Source organism: Nothoprocta perdicaria, unplaced genomic scaffold (genome assembly GCF_003342845.1).
Source record: "Nothoprocta perdicaria isolate Ctin4 unplaced genomic scaffold, notPer1 scaffold_151, whole genome shotgun sequence".
NCBI lineage: Eukaryota > Metazoa > Chordata > Aves > Tinamiformes > Tinamidae > Nothoprocta > Nothoprocta perdicaria.
Window position 1 is genome coordinate 1,324,604 of NW_020454661.1, and position 23,624 is coordinate 1,348,227.

Here is a 23,624-nt window from a genome sequence, read left to right on the forward strand (position 1 = left end):
CTCATGCCACCAACTGAAGCTGACGTACTTAAAAGCAGCGCTTCTCTTTGGCCTTGGTCTCACTGTCTTCCTAACTTAAATAAAATAAATTTAAGATACCTCCAAATGTTCCAATTTCTCCCTGTGTAAGGCATCTTTTTAGGGCTTCCAGACTGTGTTTGCAGTCTCATGGACAGAGGTGAGCTGCTCTCTTGTCATGTTATCTGGATAAACACACACAAGTAGTGCTTGTGGTCCTATCTTCTGTTCTCCCCATTTCTCCTGTTTGCCCAAGAAAGGGATCATGCAGCTTCTTACATCCCTGCTGATGCATTAGATGCATCACACAGTGTCACTGTGGAAAAGTGACTGTGTGGAAAAGAAATCGCTGTATGGAAAAGAAATCTAATGAAATAGTCTTTCCTCCTTCCCTGTGCAGAGTGATGACTGGAACCAATGGAAAAAAAAACCTGCAGGTGGCTCAAAATCACTGACACTTTATTACCTTCTGATTTCTCATTGGAGCAACTCAGTCTCCTTTTATTTACACACATTTCCTCCTTTCCTATGGAAGGAGCATTTAAGAGCAAGTAACTTTTCTGTAAATTGGGCCATATGCCTAGTCCTCAAGGGCCCACAGCTCCAGCCCCAATCTAGAAATCTCAGGATAAATCAGAATACAACAAACCCTACACTACCCTACACTAGATGTTCTTTACTGTATAACAGCACATTTTCTCCGAGAAAGAGAGTTTGAGATGCTTTGTTCATTTGGAAAGTCTCTGTCCCTGTGACTGTCAGGAGAGATGCCACTCTTATCCAAGTCTCAAAGGACTCCTTGCTACTTCTTCTCCTGGAAAGGCAGGAAGCATACTACAATCATACTACTGTTTTCCAGCCTAGCAAATGATCACTTTTTTTTTTAAATTAACTGGTTTTAAGTATATACTAAGGGACCGCGAAGCCCTCCTGCGACAGCAGAACGGGCAGGCGTAATCATGCCTGTTGCAATATGTTTTCAACCCACCAGCGCCATTTCCTCCTCTATTGTACCCTTTATGACCCTGATGTCCTTTGGAATAAACTTTAATTGGGTCATTTTGTCATCCGCTGAGCAGCTTCCACTAAGACACCCTGGCCGCAGCAAGCCCGGGTAGCAGGATCTCTGTCACAGGCAGTTGCCACTTAGTGAAGTTTCACAAACATATCTTCATTATTTATGCATGCTGTGCTTTATTACCGACACCAGGTGTGAGCCAGGAACACTTCGCTACACACAAGCAGCTAAAGAGGTCAAATGTCACTGTTAGAGTAATAACGATAAAAAACTGAACAACAGAGGTGTGTTCTCACGTGACTGTCACTTGTCCTGTGCCTCATAAAGCTACAGCAGCCAATGCTCATGTTTTATAGTAATATTTTAAGAGACCGATTCGTCATASTAGTGCTTGGGAGGACACTAACGTCCCCACATTTTTTTTTTTTTTTTTGATGCAAAAGTGATGTTTTAACCTTAAGGTTCTTCACACTTTAACGTGAGTTTGTGTTGAAGGACACATATATACATATACATACACAAACAAATGAATACATATTGTCCAATGAGTGAGTGAGCTCAACACTAATGCAATTTGATTTTACACTATATCCAACAACGCTAATGCAATTTGATTTTACACTATATCCAGTGTTACTGTTTATGTAGCAGCAGATTTTTTTTCTGATTTACACTTGATTTAAGAGTGATTAGAATCAGCGTCTCTCTAGATGCATGTGTGCATTTATCTATATATCTATAAAGCTCAACAAAATGTCACAGAAAAGATATGTTTCTCATCCATAGAAATTGCTACAGTGACTGACAAAACTGGATTGATTCCGCCGAAATCATGAGTTCCACAGGCATCTTTCTCGTTCATTTAAATTGATGGTAAAAACAAAACACTTCACAAAAAAGTATTTCTACAGACTTCATCAAGGCAAGATCCAGGCTTGGATTTCAAATGCAGTGCTAGTAATACTTTTATAGCTTTTATGTTTCTTTTACATTATCATATTGTAGTTGCAATATATGAAAGAATTACAAAATTTAATTAGGGAATGCTTGCTAGGTCATAACAAAATTGGCACACTAAACACATAATAAATGTCTACTTTACTTTTAATTAAACAGCTTCCTCTTAAAAGTTTTTAATCACTCGTTTAGATAAGTGGGATTTGTAACGATTGTTAAGGTACTGTCGAGAGTGTCTGAAAACATGCACCTGCATGTGGTTAGGAAGGGGTATTATGGAAAATGTTATTGAGATCATAGAAAAACTTTCCTTTATGATTAGTGTGTTAGAATGATGGATAATTTCACAGTCCTCACTAGTTCTGGAAAATCCTTTTACAGTAGCCTGTTAAATGCCTCCTAGATGTTAAGATTAAAAAGAAAAAAAAGTCCTAGATCACCAATATAGTCCATACTTGGGAAAACGTACTTAGAAAAGAAGGGATGCAATGCAAAATACTCCACCAAATGACAATGAAACCAACATTAAAGTACTTTTTTAGATTTCTTTTTTTTTCTTTTTCTTAGAAGTCTCTGATTATACAAGTTATCGCATCTCCCTGTAGTTAATCACTGAGTTAATGATAATATAGGGTAACTGCAAATGTTAAATCACATATTCATCTAGTACCTCTGACTTTCTTCTGTCACACATTTTATTTGGAGAGTGCCGATATTTAAAAATCTTATATGATACTAATAACAGAAAAAATTCTAGCACTTAGGCCCTTCTGCTCTGTAACACACTTCTTGTCATCCAGGCAGTGATTTTTATAGTGAGTTTTCCATGGACATGTGTCCTGCAATTTAAAACAATATGAAATAATGTGGAGAGACCCTCTGACAGGAAAATAGGAGTGACATGTTTAAGATGAAGGGGTRCAGCTACTGAAACAGTGTGTGATGAAGATTTAGAGTGATGGTTGAACCATGAGAATTGTTTATCCATTCTGCCATGCTATTGCTGCAAGCCAAGAGAGGTGTGATAATTTATTTGGAAAACCACAATTTAGTACAGTGAGAAAAAGTAATCTACTACAGCTCTGACAGGCCAGGCAGATAGATATGAAAAAGAGAAACAGATCTATTTCTTGAGATGTAGGCAACAATTATGAATGAATAGACAGGCACCTTAATATACGAGTTGCCATCCCTCAGCAGTTTCAGCAGATGGCCTACTTTGTGTGCTTTACTCCAAATTCCTTATTTGAAGGTGTCATATCTTTAAATATAATGTGTTGTGAAATGTTTTATTGCTCTGCACATTTATATCAACTATTTCCTTGACTGAGGAAAACCCGTTCTTCCAGTGGGGATAGTTGCTTTCTCTGTAAGAAATGTGAAGAGGGCTAAGCTATTTCACCACAATAGCATGACACTATTTTGTCTACCAGCATCTATCCCCAGATCTCATTCTCATCCCTTTGCTGTCTCCTTTCTCCTCCCTAATTCCTGTATATTCCAGCAGTTCATCAGGCAGCTTGCAAGCACCTGCCTTGATGTGCTGGTTACTGGTGCCACTGCACAGAGGCTCTGCTGCCAGTCCAGCCACTGCTCTACTGGCTGGATCTTTTTCATGTCTATTAAAAATGAAAAGTGGCCTGAAATGTCCATTAGACAACGTTGACATTTGGCAAACAGAGCTGTCTGATGGTTTCCAGTCAGTCTGGGCAGTGTCACAACGAATCTGTCAAGAGCCATCGGGTCTCCCCATGGAATTCAAAATCCATCTGTCACTCATTCGTACAGGATTTGGGTGCCAGGGTTTGTGGGGAGGGGTGATTCCTCACCCATGCAGAAAGTGGGTGAAGTGTCCCTTCCAGGTTTCTAGGGCAGCCACCCGAGAATCACCAGCATGGGAGCTGAGATACTACACAAAGGAGGGGGTACTATGCTTATGCATATGAGACTTCCTAGAAGTGCTCTTACAAGAGGCAAGCACAATTGTAAAGAATTGTAAAAGAATGATGATCTTAGTTTTGAAAAATTATAGTATAGTCAAATCGTAATGGTTGGGTATTATGTTCATTTGAGGTCCACAACCTTTCGCATTCAGAAGACCACAGAACTCCCAGGAAATGAAACCCTATTAGTTTGGATCTCTCCTGCTAATYAACAACAACAACAAACTGACCAGCAAAACACCTCCTGACAAATACATGACTTTGCTGACTTCCTAAAAAATGAATACCAATATAGCATCAAAGAAAAGTATTTTCTGAGCCAAAGTCTAACTCAAGCTATTTTTTTTTCCTTCTTCTTTTCGTTGAAGAGTTTGTATAAAAAAAGTAGTGTAGCTTAGGGTAGTAGTTTAAGGCAGGCAGAGAGGTCTGTTCACGAAGTGCTTGGAGTCACTGCTGCAACTTGAATAAGCCTGTTCTCCTGCCTCAGAAAAGGAAAGGGCTAAAACCACACTGATGAGTCTTAATCTTATTAGATACATGTCTCAGCTGACCTTGTAACACTATGAACTGACTGCCATGAGTGACACTAGTTGAGGGATTAGGGCATCAGGGCACCCGAGTGAGCAGCAACATCCGGAATATGAGAAAGCAGAAGCTGGCCAGGGAAAATCCAGAACATTTAATTACAATGGAGCATTTATCAGTCATCCTGAAATAAAATCAAGCCCATTGGAAGATGACTGTACATTCATAATCTTAACAGATTGAAGACTAAGATTTTCACTTCCATTACCAGCTTGTGTACACAAGGAGGGAGTGTGCAGCAGGCTCTCCAAGTGTCAAAGGCTCCTTCTGTGCACAAAGTAGGAGAGTTGGTGGCAGAGCTCCAGAGTAAGAGGAGCTTCAATGTAAGCAAGACTGTTCCTCTGGCCTGTGATGGGGAAAAGYCCTTATAGAAGCATCATGATCAACGAGTCCAACCATAAACCCATCATCACCATGCCCACTAAACCATACCCTTAAGTGCCTTGTCTACATGTTTCGTGAACACTGCCAGAGACAATTACTTAATTGCTTCCCAGGGCAGCCTGTTTCAATGTTTGTCTACTTTTTCTGTGTAGATTTTTTCCTAATATCTAACTCGAATAGAAAGACTTGTATCTTCAATAAATGAAGCCAACCTCATGAACTACGTGTGGTGATGTGAAACGGGGTTTTGCAAATGCAATCCTTGAAGAATAAAGCCAAGAAGTCTTTCCCAAAGTCTACTAGACTTTTTATCTTAACTTCCTGGTGGCCAAGGAAAGCAAGGAAGAGACAGAGCAAACTGCCCTCCTTCCATTGAGAAGGAGGAAAAAGTATCCAAAGTCCTTCTGCAGCTGGATAGCAACTAGAGAATTAAACTGAGTGGCAAATGTTGGACAGTTTCTGCTGGCTTAAAACTGCTTGCTCAGGAGCATAAATTCTTGTCAAGAGACTTTTGAGCATGTCAGTGGTGCAGGCTCCATTTTCAGCAGCTTCTTAATAGGAACTAGCTAGTAAAGAGATGCAAATTTCCCCTACTCAACAGGGAAGCAAGTCCCTTTGAAACCTCTGCCTTCCCTTGCTTGCATCCTATTATCTCAAGGGGAAAAAAAAAAAAAAAAGGTAGTATATCTCCTTTCTTTCTAAAAGTCCAAAGCATGCTGCATTGGAGGATCAAATCTACGCTTCCCAGCCTGCAATCAGTTAAGGCCTAGCCATACCTGTGCTCTTTGCAGGTTATAGGCATATTCTCCACTACCTTTTATGCATTGTTTTGTGCTTCCTTTCTGCCCAAGGTTACTGAACATGCACYACAGACTGCTCTTCTTCCCTGGGTGAAATTAGCAGCTGTGTCCAAAATCAGATCCTAGAAACCTGTGCCCTGGTGAGGAGCAGAAGAGTCACTCACCCTTGTCATCATGCTACAGCCGTACCTCAGATACAACTCAGCCCCCTGGGCTAAGAGGTTATGGGGCTCTCCAGTGTCCAGCTCTCCCCCTTGTATCACACAGAGGGGGACCAGAAAGTAACAAGGCTGCAAGTGCCTTTTCAGAAGCCAGAGCAGAAAGAGGAGCATGGTGCTGGCTTAGACCACAATATATTCCCTAACCATGCTGCATGGTTTCTCCTGCATGAGACTTTTATATCTACTTTGTCTCATCTCTATATGCTATTGTAAGGAAAAGAACTACTTTTATTTATGCAAGCCAAAAAGGAATATAGAAACAAGCTCTCCTCAACCCATCCTACATGCAGAATATTTTCTTTTCCTACCTTTCACCTTTGTGTGCCGCAAAGAGGAACATCTTTGCATAAGGGGCTTCCTTCTCTCAGAGGACTGTCAAGCATTAGAGAAATCCCTAGTGCTGTGTTAACATAAATAACTTCCWCAATCTTGCCTGGGGTTTCTTTTACCCAGCTGAATTTATAGGTATTTTTAACAGCACTATCATGGTTTTAGAATGTGAAGGAGAAGGTTATATTTTTTGTTACATTAGTCACATTCAAAATGATCCAAAAAAAGTGGTTCTTTTTTCCTCTTGATTCTCTCTTGTTCAGGTGATAACTTCTTTTTTTCTGTGTGTAAAATTTGGCCTAAATGCCTCAGTGGGCAAAATCACTCCAATGGGTAACTGTTTGTTGAACCAGACTCCAAATGGACCTTCTTGTCCATTATATGGACTTTCTTAAAGTGAAAAGCTGCAAAGAGTCTTCTGTAATGCAACAGTGCATCTGTCGCCTGCAGAAGCTATTTAACAAGTGATTAGTCTATAGTGCAGTGTAATCACTGGTATTATTGGGGGGTGAATGAAGAAATGTAAATAACAGTTCTCTTTTACTTTGTCAGTGTCGAATATTTAGGTTTTTTTGTTATTCCCGATGGWTTAAAACAAAGCAAACAAGCAATAGTTCCTCACTAAATCCAGTAGTAGATAAGCAGGCTTTAATTTCACAAATGCAGTCTAAATAGTTCACTTGTAGTTTTCGTTAATGCAAGAATAGAAGTTACATATTACTCTGAACTCTACATTTCCTAGGCAAAAATCAAGCTCAATTTAGGGAAGCACTGTGTGCACAATCTTAAAATAGATAATATCAACTTTTAAAAAGTCACCTTTCTGTCAGCAAACATGCCACAGTTTAGTGCAATGGCTAACGATGAAATAATGTAAAGAGAACTGAGTGTATGGCACAGAGGTGAAGCTCATATTTTTTATATTTAATCTACATTTTTGTTGGCATTCCCTGTATTCTGAGTGGCCTGGTATTCTCTGAATATTTTAGTAATAGTTTTCTCTTATTGTGTGCTTGGGATTAAACACTAGACATCTATGAAYGAGGTAGGGGAATTAATTCGTTAGGAAGAAGGAAAGGGTCACTGCAGAAACACTGTCTGGAGATTCATGTTCATACACAAAGTCTGAAACAAATGTTAATTTTATATTTTGAAATTCATAGTATGCTCAATATAGTAGATTTAAGATTTCCACTTGCACTTCTTACACCATATTTTGGTAGTGGTCCATGTAGTTCTCTGTGCTCCTTGATCTTTACAACACTGAAGCTTTATTTTTAACTTCCAGTATTAGCTTTCCTTTATAAAGTTCATCACCATAATTGACAGGCRTGAAAGTGCATAAGAAACTGAACACCATGGTTAAGCATTTTCCATAGAATGCTTTAACTGTTGAGTTAAATGCTTTAAGATCACTTGGTAAGTGCATTTAAAAATTATTATTACATTTATGAATAGCATAAGCGATTGTTATATTCTGTCAATCACTCAAACAGAGACACTAAAGCATTTTAGAAAAGAAAAATTTCTTATCCTGAAAATGAAACATTTTTTTTTCACCTAGCAATTATCAGATTATAATAATCATATAATAATAATACAATAATTATAACATTATGATAATAAAAGGGTATCTTTCCACCAATTTTTAAGTAGAAATCTTTACCTAGAGCAGAGAATTGTGATTGTGAAAGAGAGGCAGRATTATGTCACTATTCCTGCTGAATGAATACATGCCATTCTATGATGTTCACTTCTTAGTCATAATGACGCAACCATCCTGTACAAAGTAATATCAATATCTATCACTGACACAGATGCAAAGAAATCTGTCAAAAGGGTAAGCCCATGAGATCTGTGTTTTCCACAGAGCACAGTGCACTGAAAGCRCTTAATAAATAATGGTTAATCCATGATAGCTGCTGAGCATTGCACAGAGTTGTGGAATTTGTATCCATTATTTATCTGTTTTTCCTATTTTCCTAGTGAAAACTACCAACCTGCTTTGAAGTTACCATAAATGCATCAAAAAGGAAACAAGCAAAAAAGCAATTCTCAGAGTATTTTAAATGCCCTCACTGAAAAGAAGGATTTCCTTTTCTGTTGATAGTTCCCTGTATGTCACAATACAGGGCTTTTAGTAACTCTTTACCAATTTCATATGAAAGCCAAAGCAAAATGCACATTTAAATGGCTATATAYACACCCTGATGGCTTAATAAATCTGAACAATCCTCATGGGCCATCTGCATCTGAAGAAAATACAGAGACAACTGAAAACTATAAGAATAMAGTTTAGATCTGGTAAGCAGTAGTTCTCATAACTTGACTGATGACAAATGAAAGAACATACAGTTATTCTTCCTGCTGCTGGTTCATACAGAATATTGTTATTCTGAATGACTCCCAATGCTGTTGTTTTTTCCCTTTTGCTGTATTAATAGAATATTTTCTTCAGTTAGAGTAGCACATAGTTTTGTTAATTCCTCTGTTTAATAAAAATGCATACATAAAACAGAAGTATATATAAACACATATATACATCATGCACACCACTCATCTCTGTCCACGCACATAGAAAACAAATATTTCCATAGTAATAGCAGATAGAGAGACCACAGTATCTAAAGCTACMTATAAATACACTTTATAATTATATTTAGGATGTCTTTATGTAGAAAGGAAAAGTAATAGAGGAAAGTGATAAATTTTCTTGTTATTAATGCTAGTGTTTTGTTTCTGCCTGATCAGTTAAGGAAAAGCAAATGTTATTGATGTGCTAAAAGGAAATACTTGTTAATAACTAGATAATTTTAAGATGTTGGGTTCATACCATCTGTTAATCTTAGTTGTGATTAAAGAGGTAATCCTAATGCCCATTATTCCTAATGACAAGACCAAGCAGGCTTAAAGCATTAGCCGTCGGAGGCCAAAGAGAAGAAGCAATGAAGGATATCAGCAATCTTAGCCACAATTGAGGAATTGGCCCGTCCTCTACACAACAAAAGTGATACAAAAGAATTACACCCTCACTAAAGTCTATTTCCTCGAATAATCACACAAAATGATTTTTCTTAAATATGATAATAAATCACAGCAAAAAATCAATGTGGCAGGGCCCAACTGCTATGGCCTGATAACGCATCAATCAATATTTAGTATTTAGATTTTAATTAATACATAGCAAAGCAGAGGCCTTTTAAGAGAGAAATATTATCTCAGATAAAAAGTCCTGCACTGTTAGCATGCAAAAGTTGTTGCTCATATCTGTCATTGATCAATCTGCCGGAGTTGTGATTAAAAACCCTTGAAAATATCAGACAAGAGCATAAAACAGATTGAGCCAAAGAGAGGATGTTGTAGGCGTCTCAGTCTGCAAAGCCACGAACACGGGATGCCGGGTAAACCCAAAGCAGAGAATTGCACAGTGTTGGCTAAGCACAAAATCCATCCCTCCAGCATTACTGAGCAACAGTCTAACAAATGTGTTACAATTATAGTGCTACAGCCACAGAAAAAGAAATATATGCTATTGGTCTGAGGACACAACTTGCATCTATTGATATAGAGCCTTCCTGCTCTCCCCCATCCTCAAGCTCGCCCCAGCTCACAGCTGGTAACAGAACCTAAATATGTTCACAAATTATTTCAACATTGCATCGTATTTTTTTCCCCACCAAAAATGACATCCAGAGATTTATTCTCACCCGTTCACTGATTATACTGAAGAGAAATGAATTAGGAGGCATAAAGCAACGAACATTTTCACAATCTTCTCTTTTTGATATTTTCAGAGTCTTCTTTTTTTGATCGCTTCTGGAAAACATTCTGGATCAGTAGAGATGCCATTCTCATTTTGACAATTAATATTCAATGTTCAAAAAAAAAAGCCAAAAAAAAGCTCATATATATATATATATATATAGAGCTCATATATATATATAAAAATAAATAAATAAATATATAAAAAGCTCATATATATATGTGTGTATATATATATATACACACACATATATATACATGCACAATTCAGTATCTACCGAAACCACCAGCAAATGTTTCCAGGCTTTTGTGGCTATAGGATCAGGCTGATGATCCTGTCTTTATATATTGTTTTTTTTTTCCACAGGACAGATTCCAAGACAGCATAATTGAAACAGTAATAATGGAAGACTTTAACATCAGCTGACATTTTCCAAACAAAAGCCTGCATTTGGCCTGAGTTTACTTTTCTTGTATATAATTTATGAGGAACTGAATCGCTAGGTAAAAACTGTGTATTTTCTTTAAAAAAATAGTCTCAGAATAAGGATGCAAAGAACACTGAAGAAGCCATTTGACCCTGCAGCTCAGTTTACCTCAAGGCTTTTAGGGACATAAACTGCACTGAATTTCCAACTAAAGTCTAACAGTAGTCTTCAGAGAAAAAAATTAGAATAAATATTACTTGTTTTTATGACTTAGGAGCCTGCCAGTTCCTGTATGTGAAATAGGTAAGAAAAATAGCAGAGAGTAATTAGGCAATGATTTATATGCTTTAACTAGTTACTCCACAGTTTGTACAAATTATTCAATGATTGTATGTAGGTCAAATTCATATATGGTGCAGGCAGGGCCAATTCTTGATTCAGCAATATATTAAAGGAAGGTTATTCTTCAGGTGTAAATCGGCCATCAGTCAGAGCGTAGCTACATGCAGCTGTGTCAAGGCAGTGCAACCTGACTCGGTGAAGCCTTCAGTGAGAGTAAAATGAATATAACTTATTCAGATGGTGGGATCTGGAGCATAGCAGCAAAAGCAAGTGTCATGTGCATAGCTTCCTCCCCTTGGCTGTTGCCAAATAAATTGTGCTTGTTCTGTGCACCCGGCCTTTGGTGCACATTGCGCACCTGATGGGCAAGGTGTAATGAAGGCACAGGGGGAGCAATGTCATCAGCAGCACTTGACCTTCCCCTCCAGCAATGCGGAGGCTGTATATTTTGTGCAAGCACTGCAATGGCCTTTACATTGGTGCCTGTTATTCTATATTGTCTTCCTGCTGTATTCAAGCATCAAAGTGTATCTTAAAACAAAACTAAAAAAAAAAAAAAAGCAATTCATTGGTGAGGGTGCATGCATCCCATGATTTGGGTATTTCAGTCTCCACAACTCTCATTACAAAGAGCTACTTCTGATAGCTCTTGTAGCCTCCAAAAATGCATGGAAAGGAAAATAGAACAGGAATAAATTATGACAATGGCTTCAGTAAGAGAGATTTCTTAACACAGAGTATTGAGATATGTAAGAYTGATAAGGATTATCTATCTGCAGTACCCCAATTCTTTAATTACAAACAGCCATAACTTGGAATAAATGTGAGGTCTATAAAAACAACAGTATATATAACATGGGATAGAGTGAGTAAAATCTACCCGTTTGAAAGCTACTCTTCCTGATATTTTTAAATGACTTTCCTAATTACAGAGGCCACCAGCATTTCTACATTCAGTTGATTTCTAGATTCASTGCAAGAGTATAAGCCATATATTGTACTCCATTTTGGGAGCTGGGCTTCACTCTTCTAATCTGATCATGAAAGCAATTGAAACTTGAAGTACATCTATGATATTTGTGTTAGGAAATTAAGGAGGAACACAATTTATACAGATTTTGTCTTCTGATCCTGTTCTGTGTGTGCCAGACAACCAACTCATTTGCCATCACCACGCAACTAGCCGCTGAATTCAGCACTGCTACAGTGAAGCACTTCTGTACTGTGCCATGTTCCCTCCAAAATCCCCATAAAGCTATAAAAGTATGTCCTGTCATTTGAAGCAATAAAGGCTTCCCCTACATGAAGTTCAAAATGAAGTGACAGTTCCCATGACCAGCTACAAGGCCACTTTCCCAAAATTTCAAGGTTAAGAGAACCTCTCCCCTGTTCTTTCCCTTCTAGTGTTATCCTCATTATTTATTGACTGACTCCTCTTCCCTACCAGTCCCAGGCTTCACTTCCTCTAGCACAGACATCTTATAATACACTGGAAGAAGATGAAGGAATTAGTTAATTCCCCAGAGCTGGCCCAGCCCCACCAACCTACAAATTCCTATATAAAAGCTGGCAACTGTGATCTTTCCTCTAAGCCAGCGAGAGGATTAACTCCTTCCCTACTTTACTTTGCAGCTCATTCACAAGCTGTTCACTTTGTACAACCAGCAGCTCATATCTGAAATGCTTTGATTGGACACAACAGATCACGTTGGCATGGTTTTTGTTCCCTGCTTGTATCAGCCAGTTAAGTCCTAAACAGAAACAACCACAGACTGGCTTTTGGGTGAATATTCTACAATGCAACAGACCATTCTCCCAAAGTGCTGTTTTTGTGAATATTTCAATATATCCTTGTGCTGAACCAAACAGGAAAGACTGGAATGCAGATGATACMAAGGAAATTTAATTTATTTAAAAGGAAATGTGGACCTTTTGGGAGGGTCATTTTTCTCAAGTTCTAATAAATACTAGTAACAGGAGCACACACTAAGCCAAATCCCAGATGCAGATGAATGCCAAATTAATAGGAACTGCAACTACATAGCTATGAATAAGGTCTTGTTTTACCTTTAAAAATCTTTAATGCTACTCCTTGTTTTCTGCTTGGTGAGTTGGTATTTAACTATCAGCAGCTGCACTTCATGCTCTTTATATGGTCCTACATGGGGCCTCAAAGATAATTAAAGTGCCATCTCTTTATGAACTAAGGCTTCTCTTAAATTTTCTGTCAGACCTGTCTATTCTATTTTAGAAAAGCCAGTCTAATCTSGCCATGTCTGTGACACTAAGGCACTAATCTATCCTATTTCTTCAGCTCTCCATATCAAAGTTTTTTAACCAGCTGTGCCAGACCAAAGCGTGTTGGCAAATGGTGGGCTACGAGCTAAAATGGTTCTCCCCAAAAGGTATCTGTCAGAGTGAGAAAAGGTTTGGGCTCCTGGTTAGGTCTCTTTCTGCTGGCCCTGTGTACAATAGGGACAGATACCATCTCTGGGTATCCCTGCTGAACGTCTGACATTCATATCAACAGAGACATCTYGTTGCTCCCAGGCTGGAGCAGGGCTCTAGGGAAGACAACGCTTATTGAAATTAAGCTTGAATTGGAGGATCTCAACTCTTTTCCTGAGCCCCTTTCCTGGTGTAGCCCTTTACCTCTTGGTTTTTGCACTGCTTCCCCTCCAAACAAAAATGAAAAATTTTGTTTTAGGCTTGTCTGTATGAGAATAAATGAAAGTTCCTGAAGAAGAAAAGATAAAGAAAGAAAAACTGTGGGCTACTCTAGTTCTTCCTTTTWAAAAAAGCAGTCTGCTGTGTCTTTAACACTGTACGATTTCTCGCTTTCTCAAGAGGTCCCCCTATGACAATGTGTTTTTGAAGATGCTGGTATGCAAAAGCCGACATGGGCTCAAGCATATTAGAAGAGGGAAAAAGACTGAATCATGGAAACTCAATTTTGCACACGAAGGTAAAAATTTATGAAAAATAGYGTCTCATGTTCTTAAACTACCAGTTTTAACCCTGATGAAATGCTATGACTAAAAAGAGTATTACATTCTTTCATAGATTATTCTTAAAAGTTCTCCCTTCTAATTATGTTCATAATCCTTTTCTTTGGATGCAGAAAATCTCTAAGAAAAAAYCACAGAAGCACAGAATCACAGAATATTCAAGGTTGGAAGGGACCTCTACAGATCATCTAGTCCAACCTTCCTGCTCAAGCAGGCACACCTAGAGCATGTGGCACAGGGTGGCATCCAGGTGAGTTTTGAAGACCTCCAGAGAAGGAGACTCCACARCCTCCCTGGGCAGCCTGTGCCAGGGCTCTGTCACCTTCACAGTAAAGAAGTTCCTYCTCACCTGGAGATGGAACTTCCTGTGTTTCCGAAGATGGGTAATAATCATTGGAACAACCTTTTGACAAGCCCAAGTCAGTTTTGTCATTTTTTCAAGAAACGCTTTCTCTCCCTTTCCCCTGCCTGAGGTATTTTCCTAAGCTCTAAATTGTTGAGAATTTTGAAAAAAAAAATTGAACTCCATCTAAGTTTTTTTTTTGTTTTTTTTTTTATATTTCCTATAATCTTTTATTAAGTTAGGGAAATTTAACATTTTCCCCTCCCAGTTAGCATTTCAAAGACATTGAAAGACATTTTGGGATAAACACTCTGACCCCCCAAATGAGTGGGCAGATTTCTGTTTCTTTCAGTAGAGTGCTAAATTCTCACATTAGCTGTGAACTTGGCCTAGTGAATAGGATGGGTTTAGTGGAGAGAGGTGGAGGACTTTTTGGGTGCAGAGAAGGCAGGTCATGAGCTCATTTCATCTAGTGAGGTATGGGCCGAATGAGTCTGACCAGGGCTTTAAGAGGAGATTGTCCTGATAAGAAAGCAGGATACTGCTGGAATGAGTGTTATCTATGACGCAGGCRTCACTTTCCCTCCTATGTAAAGACATACTGAGTCTGTTAGATTTGCCACTTTGAGTTGGACATAAACCAGAGGTCCGTCTGACTGCCTGTGGCTATTGGAGAGCCCAAGGCTTGTCAACTTTCTTGCATTTTTCAGATAATACCCATCAATTTACCTTTCCACCAGCTTTACTGCAAATATCTTTCTAGGCCATTCCCTGAGCTAGGCTGGAGCTCATCCTGTCTCATGGTTTGCCTCAAAAAGATGGGATCAACTGCTTTCCCATCTAACTGTACCTCTTGACCAGTTCTGCAGTGGCTGCCAAAGGTTCACTGACTTCCCTCTTTCAACACCTGTACTGGGGTGAGGGGAATGTCCTGTATAGAAAGACATGAGAAAAATGGTGCTGACAGGGATGAACATCTGAAAGGAGAACTAGGAAAAACAGACAAGAAGGAAGACTCCAATTATGGCAGTGGAAAGACCGAGAGAAACAAATGAACCTTCAAAAGCAACATGAAGGCTTCTTTTTTAGCTAGCATCACCAGCACAGAGCAACATTTCTGGCAACAGTGCTGTTGCTGGTCATCGTGGAGCGACATATCATCATGACAACTTGTCAAGGATGAAAGGAAAATACTTAATTATAAACAAAAATGAGAAGGATTCATTTGGTGTTGGGCTTTCTAAAATCCAAGTCACATTACAAATGCTGAGCCTATCCTGACAGCACCCTGTAGCTTCTGCTGTGCTTGGAGAGTTACTCTGAGCAGAGATGCGCAATAAATATTCTTGCAATGTTTAGTATGGAAAACTTAGGCCTGAAAGCTTTGTGAACTACCAAATTCTGAATCTATGAATAACCCCATTTTATTTCTGTTTTCTAACAAGCTTATCTTGGTCCTTCATGTGTTATTGCAAATATTTTATTYATAAAGAACTTCCGTTGTGGAAGAAGAATTTAGAATTGCATGAGAAAATAAATTATGACTGAGGAGGTACATTTTGCTACATCTGGGAAAGTCTACACAGATTTGGCCACACTATACACACAACAAAAATGATGTTAGGCCTTGCTCAGTTGTATGCTTGTTATAATCTGGCATAAATTCTGTGAAGATACCATCTGTAACAGTTTACTTTTCAGTGATAATTGGAACAAACAAATATTTCACAATTTAAATGGACAGTTTAAATTTCCTGCTGAATCATTCTCATTTTTTGGCTCTTCATACTAGAAAAAAAAGATTTTTTTTCCTTCAAAAAGAAGAAAAAACTCCAATGCCAGTAGGCAACACTAGGAATAAATATATAGAGAAGGGAAACATATATTCATGTTACGATACATGCTTACATGCTAATTTTGATACACGATGGCTTTTATTCTAGCAATATCATTTGTGCTGYCACAGTCAGAAGTCTGTGCCAGCATTTTCATTACAAATCCACTGTTCTTGGGGATTTACAGCTTCACTCTAAACATTGCTCTGGAATGAAACTTGGCAAATGGGTCTCAGCCCAGGAGCAATTCTTTTTTTTTAACCCATCCATTTGACTGTTAAGTTATAGTAGCATAAAAATATAGTTATACTGCTCGAATAACTTAAAATTGCTTTGAATTAAAAAAAATGAAATAAGTTTATGGAGCAGTGTAATTACTTGTGGTATTCAGAGGAAACAACACAACAGATGAAAACAAAACTGGCCAAGATACTGTAGCAGAGAAACAGGATACTCCAGCAGCACATTTTCACCATGATTTTAAATAAAATTATATTCTGTGCACATTAATTGCAATCCTGTTTTAGCTGCCTTCACTGGACAGTTGTATTTCTCATGAGGGAAGCTACCAAAATTGGACAGAAGCTGTTATAAGACTACATGAGCACAGGAATGGAATGGAACTAGACACAAGCACCCGCCAAGCTCTCCTAGAAAATCACCTGATAGCAAGACACTGAGAACAACTTATCTTAGGAGGTATTTCTTGATTTGTCCTGGAAATACAGACTCTCCGGTATTAGAGCTTGGAGCCATATTAGAGCATCAGAATGAGYTGGAGTATTTCCATGCTTGGCCTGCAGTGGGGAGCTCCACAGTGAAGATGCTTTTTGCTTCTAAATAGGGCACAGTAGTGACTTCCAAACTGACTGGGCACCACACATAGACTGGCTGGAGGAGAGATGCATGCATGTAACATATATGGAATAATAGCAAAGAAATGAAGAGCTAAGTGGGAGATAAAATACAGAGATAATATGTGAAGAAAAATTACTCCTTCTTCCTGAAAAGGAAAAAACGAAAAGACACCAACTAGTGAGAAAAACTGAGACTACTGGAACTGAAGAGTAAAAAATTCTGAGTTTCTTCAGGCCAAGCTCTGTCAGCCCTCACCCAGGCAGAGATTCTCATAGGCTTTGTGGGATTTTTTTACCAAGCAGGAGTACTCAAAGTGCAAACTCAAATCACAATGATGCTCTTTTCGTACTGTGAGCCTCTCCATGCTTATCTTCAAGTATCATTGATACCAGTTAGAATTGCTTGAGTAACGGGGGTATTGAGTATATACGATGCTACTATATAATACTGAAATACAACCTTCCCATCTTATSTATGAGGGAAGAATAAATGGACTAGAAGTTATCCACTTCAAAAAGATGCCTGGGAGTAGAGAAATGAGATGTGATAGTACTATCTATAATGATGAAAGACAAGAAAAAATTAATATTGGCTAATTCTACTGTGTAGTCTATTCTACACAGAAAGAGACTTAGGGGACATCCCTTATGCTGCATGCCTGCACAGCATGTAGAGCTCAGACAGAAGTAGCACAGTGCTCATGTGTGATGGGCTTGGAAGCAGCAGAAGCAAGACCTCAGAGCACCTGTTTCTTAACAGATGTGCAGGGTATATGGTGATCACTAGCTCTGGGCTGACCTGAAGCAGGAAGGGAGTGGTGAAAGAATCCAGGATTCCAAAAAGGTGAGAAAAAAGTCAATATGCGATGAAAACATCAAATAGGCAGAAGGGGGAAGAGAAAGAAAAAGAAAAGGCTTCCCCACAGGTTGTTCTTCTCCCCCAGATTGCTGTTCTGTGGGGCCCAGTAAAGATGTCATATGATGGGAACTGAACTGTTTCAGATGGGAACTGATCGGACGCTCCTTTATCCTCTGGCCTCATGTTGGCATTGCCACAGGCTCGCTTGCTCTTTGGTTAACTCACASGTTTTGTTTAATGCCTGCAGAGGACTGGATCAGGGCTGTGGATTTAGGAAAACACATCTAAACCTGTAATTTGGCCTCTTAAAGAGTATGATTCAGCCTCCCCCATGGCAGCAGACACATGCACCAAACCAAGACCCTTACATGAGCAATGTAAGTTAACAATTTACATTAGCTTGTGGAGGTCAACAGATGCAGAAAATTTTAAGCACAGGACAGAAACTGGTATAGTCTTCCATGATTAAATACCCAGGACAAAGAAAAATCCTGATCTAGTTGAAGTCATTTACTGCTCTGCCATTAGCTTCCTTGAAGAGGTGAGACCAACTTTCTTGTACAGACGGTCTCTGAAGTAGAATAATTTGAGTCCTCACTTCATCCTTTCCATTTCTCCCAATGAAGTCAATGTATCCATGCACATCTGAGAGCAGAGTTTAGCTTTTCATTTAGTTTTTGGTCTCTGAACCCTCTTATTGCCAGATCTCTCTGTTGCCTGCTTTCTCTCTCRGTTTTCTAATACATCTTTAGACATTGATTGGAAATTGTTAAGCCATGTCTAGACCTGAAAAAACAACATGAAAAGGTAACAGGAGTGATCTTCAGCTGGTATTTTAAGTGCTGATTTACACTGGCTAGAAATGTAGCCTGACAGGGGATGACATATTGAAAATTAAATACAATGCAGTAATTTTCATCTTGGCTGTATACACCTCACCATAATGCAATGTTTATTCCCACAAATATTTCTATGCATACAAATGTGTCAACAGAAAAATGCTACCCATGTAAAAAAAAATATTTGTTATAAACATAGGTTGATCTCTACTTCTCCCTCTCGCTCATATGCATACAGATAAATGTGCACACATATACCGTATATGTACTCATTCTCTAGGTAATCAGAGACACAGATAAAATAAAGCTTCTGGGGTGACAGACATTGTGCAGACAGGGTTGTTAGTTTATGTAGGCTATAGGCAGAGTCGACTGGAAAATTTTGATCACTTTAATTTACTATATCCAGCATGCCTGCTGTACTCGTCCAGCACTTTTATCAAGCCCTGTGAGGTGGTATTGATTTTTTTATTTTCTATGTAGGATAAGAAGACAGAGAGTTAGGAGCAAGAGTGAATGAAGAACTTTCCTCAGATTACTGCTATTCTCTAGCTTATTGCATCCTGTCGTTTGTAGTTTCAGATGATGTCCAGTATGTCAGGGTTGCTTGAAGCAATAAACAGGGTGAATAACAATGGAAAGGCTAGATGAGAAAGATTGAAAAAGGAGAAAGAGGCAGCAAAGAAAGTAAGAAAGTGAATGTGAGAAATAGGAAAGAGTGGAGAAAAAAAAAAGCAGAGGTTGAGAAAAAGTGTCCTAGGTGCAGAGAGCTTGATAAGCACACTTCTTTAAAGAAACTATAATCAACCATGACAGTTTTTCAACCAAAAGCTATACACAAAGCCCATGGAATTGTGAAGCAGCAGCTATGTGTAACTATTTTGCTATAACAAAAAGCCAAACAAAATACAAATGTTTAAGATAGACATTATTTTTCCTTTCCTGAATGACTCCTAAGTTACTGAGAAGGAATAAATCTGTCCTTTGTATCCATTAAGATGTGCTTCTAGGAATATRTAATACCATGCAGATTTCTAATCTTCCCTTGGYCTTTTTTTTCTGCCTCAAACTATTGCTTTTCTAATAGAGGCTTTTAAGTCTTTTGCTTATTCTTTTGAGTACCATGACTGTGGAAGTACCACTATGCAGCTGCACACTTGCACGCATGGAGGTCACAGTGTCCCTGTTGGGAGCAGCACAAGCACCTCCACGTGCAGAAGAGACATTATAGAGATCTGGAGTGAACAGATTTGCAGTAATATAGAATGCAAATCTGAGAGACAAATTTGTCCTTTGTTAGGATTGTATTTTTGGTGTTGTTTAAAATTAGAATCTTGAATGAAATTATTTTTTTTTCCTTGAGGTTAAATAGACAGAGGTTTCAGAAAGGAGGTGTGGTTCTACTATATGAAAATAATTTGTCTCACAGCTTTTGTACCAGAGTTTGGCACAAGTACAGCTGCTACAAAAGGTAGTTTCTATAATATATTGCACACTCAAAGCCTATTTGTTAAACTAGGGCACTTACTTGTGGTGGCTCATAGGCAAAATGACCTTACAGAAATACAGGACCTAACTCTTCGTCCTCACTGATGTGAGTAATCCTGACTCATAGAAATAGATTCCCTGCAGTCAGTTCAAAAGCTTTTTTACATAATGGCTATTACCGATTAAAAACTTATTGCCTGTTAATCCACTTTAACTACTTATCTGGGGCCAACTGGCATTAGAAGAAGCATCTTAGAGCTGTAAGTGGAAAAATTCCCTTTTGCAGAGGATGGGAAATTTTTGCAGGGAATGTGAAAGCAGTATCAGGATASCTGGGAGTGAAGAGATCCATGGCAGAGCATAGCTTCTCTTTGCCCAGTTCTCCATTAGGAGAAGATCTTATTCCAGTAAAGTCCTAGTTTGAGATCCAACATGAACCAAGAGACCCCAACAAGACCGTGGAGCCTTGCTTCTCCGTTTCTTCCAAAAAGCAGAGGTCAGATAAGAGTATCGGAGAAGAAATAAACTATTCATACACTCTTTTCAGATTAATAACACAAATTTGTTATGTTGGACATTTTCATAAGTAAGTATGATCATGTCCTTGTTCTCAATAGAGGAGTTGTGTAGTGGATTCCAGGTCAGCTTCAAAGCATCTGCACTGAAGCTGGCAGATCCGCTGGTGCAAAATATACATCAGTAAGAAAGAAAATCAAGTCTTTTTGTGCGGCACATGGCAAGCAGATTATGCCCTAGAAATGCATAGCCCTTTGCAAGAAATATTATTTGAGCAAAGTTACAGCCACTGAAGTGTAAGGAAGCGTTAATGATGTCTCCACTCACACCAATGACTTGGGTACTGAAAATTACACCCTAAATATATATAACTCAAATATATCCTGAATTTTGATTTGGTAGAAACCAAATGCTGCCTCCCTGCCAAGCAAAGGAAACTATTCTCTTAACTGTGTCTAAATGTATCAGTGAGAAGGAGGAAGTCTAATTGACCGATAATGTGAAATTTTCTTTTCAGATTTTCATTTTCCAAACTCAGAACATCTCAGAGTTAGAAAACACAGCACAGTAAGTTGCAATTATAGAATTTATCAAATATCCTTATTTCAGTTACAGTTTCAATTACTTGTGACCTAACATTTTAATGCTAAATTAAAAAAAAAATAAAAGTTTTTGCATTTAAAACATGAAAGATCTATGAATTTCCTTTCAAGCYCTGAAAGGCTGCTGGATCCAGCATATTTATCATCTTAAGCTTTTGTTAGTTTTAATCACTCAGAAGGATAGCAACTGTACAAAGATACAGGAATGGCTACTCTGTTAGAAGCCAACTTACAAGGATGCTTTTAGTATCTTCCAGGGGGCCAGATGACTCCCTGCTTGTTGCATGAAAACCCCATCTTCTTGCAAGATATATCCTTCTCATATTAATAATCTGGTTTGCTTTTGTATAAGAAAACCATTTGGGAGAGAATATCTTACCCTACACTTAYGGCTCCTGTCACCTGCTCTTGTTTTACATGTACACGTTAGTGAGAGAGTGAAAAACAAACAAAAACCACCACCACCAATAGAACACCATCTCAACCCAACATTGTTTGACATTTGTGACTCATCCCAGAATTCCTCACTAAAGGGATTTTCCATATCAAACTTTGTAATAGATATTTATGTATATCTTCACAAAACAGGATTTTTTTTTCCAAATAAGTGCTGAACAGAAGAACTGATTAAATTGATTGGACAATGTAGCCACAATTAAAAATTTAATCCTTTTACACTACTCTACTCAGACTTAGTCTGAAAAGAAAAATTAAGTTCAGTTTTAAAAAGGTTTTAATTGGTCTTTTTTTTTTCTTTTTTTTTTTCTCCTTTTTTTTTGATATTGCCAGAATTTGGAGTGAAGGAAAGAAGGCAAAGGGTTTTGCATCACTGATGTGATACAAATACAAATATAAACTAACATGCCTGTGTACAAATGATGTTTATGTGACATGCTCCAAACATAATTTGAAGGCCAAGAGTTGAAGATGGAAGGCAGCGTTCAATAGGTCTCAAAAACAGCTCATTTACACTTCTATATATATTTTAAATGCCCAATTTCAGAATTGTTGTGCCTATTCAGGGGAATAACAACATTACCTATCACTTTGGTTTGGGGAAAGTACTACAACTTGATTATCACTGTTACACATGCAGTTACTTGACCATACATATTAAGTAATCACTGCTCCCTCTGCATTAACTAAGGGTCATTTCAACACAAAAAGCTTGGTATTATCCAATGGTGTGAATTACTCTTGACAGTTCAGATTTGCCTGTATTTTTTTTCCCGTACTTCTGTATAGAAATAGTGTTAGAAATAATGACACATTTCTAATTATAGAGGACTCTTAGCAGATAAACAATACAGAAGATTTGGGAGTTTTAACAGCTTTTGTCTATTGAAAACACAACTCAGGTCACATTACTTGAATTACCAGATTTTAAAAAGGCTAAAAATTAAATAAATGGTTTCAGTTCATCTAGGTTATTTCAGAACAGTAATGCAAAGATGTAACAGCAATAATTTAGACATGGGTAAAGAACCTTCAAAATCAATAGTGCTGGAAGAAATGAAACATATGCTGATGCAATCAAACAGAATTGAATTTCATATAAATGTTAGCAAATCTATATCAGATTATCACTGCAAAAACTTCATTTTCATTGATTTATAATGTATTATTATTGTTTCCACCAAACTGCCATAGACAGCCATTTAGCAGCTGCCAAGCGCCTTAAGGGTAAATAAAGGATATCACTGATAGTGCTGGGTTATAGAAGTTTAAGAGACCAATAATTCACAAGCACGGTAGGTGTGACATTCTATATATTCTTTAGTCTTTTATTTTAATCCTATTGTCTAAATCTCTTATAGTTTTTAATGGGAGGAGGGTCAGTTACAGGTTTCATAAAGGGACCATGAAGAATAAAGAGAGTTTGTGCTAGTCTTTCTCTTGAGAGGTGGGCAGAGTGCTTTCATTAAGCAATCAAATGATAGGAAAATACAGAAGGTGATCACAGGCAATCCTGTGCTAGAGACACACTCTAACAGGTCTGTTCCTCCAAAAGGGAGCTGAGGAGTATTTTTTTTAAATGTGTCCCAAGCTGTGGGTTGGGGTACATTGGATTAACACCCAAATCCTGGAAGTCTTGATCATGTCCTTCCACCAGGAGAGTAAAACTAAGATAGTTGATGCATATTCTAGCAAGGCTGGAGCACATCCTCTTTTAACCTGTTGATGCTACTGATTAGTGCAGCTGGCATCAGTAGGAATATCTACGCTTAAAGTRGGGCCCGGCAGAAAGCTCTTGGAATAGTTTACTTTTTTAAAGATGCTGCAAGTGATCAGGGATTGGCTGAAGCTATTTCTAAGCCTCGAGCACAGTTTTAGACAAAAGAAAGGATTAGAAAATTGAAACTGTTTCAGTTCAACACTGTTTGGCTTTGCAGTATTTTGACTTTTCAATTCCAAATTAATATTTCATTGACAAAGTTTGTGAAGATCTAAAAATCTATATACAAAAAACAAACAAACAAACAAAAAAA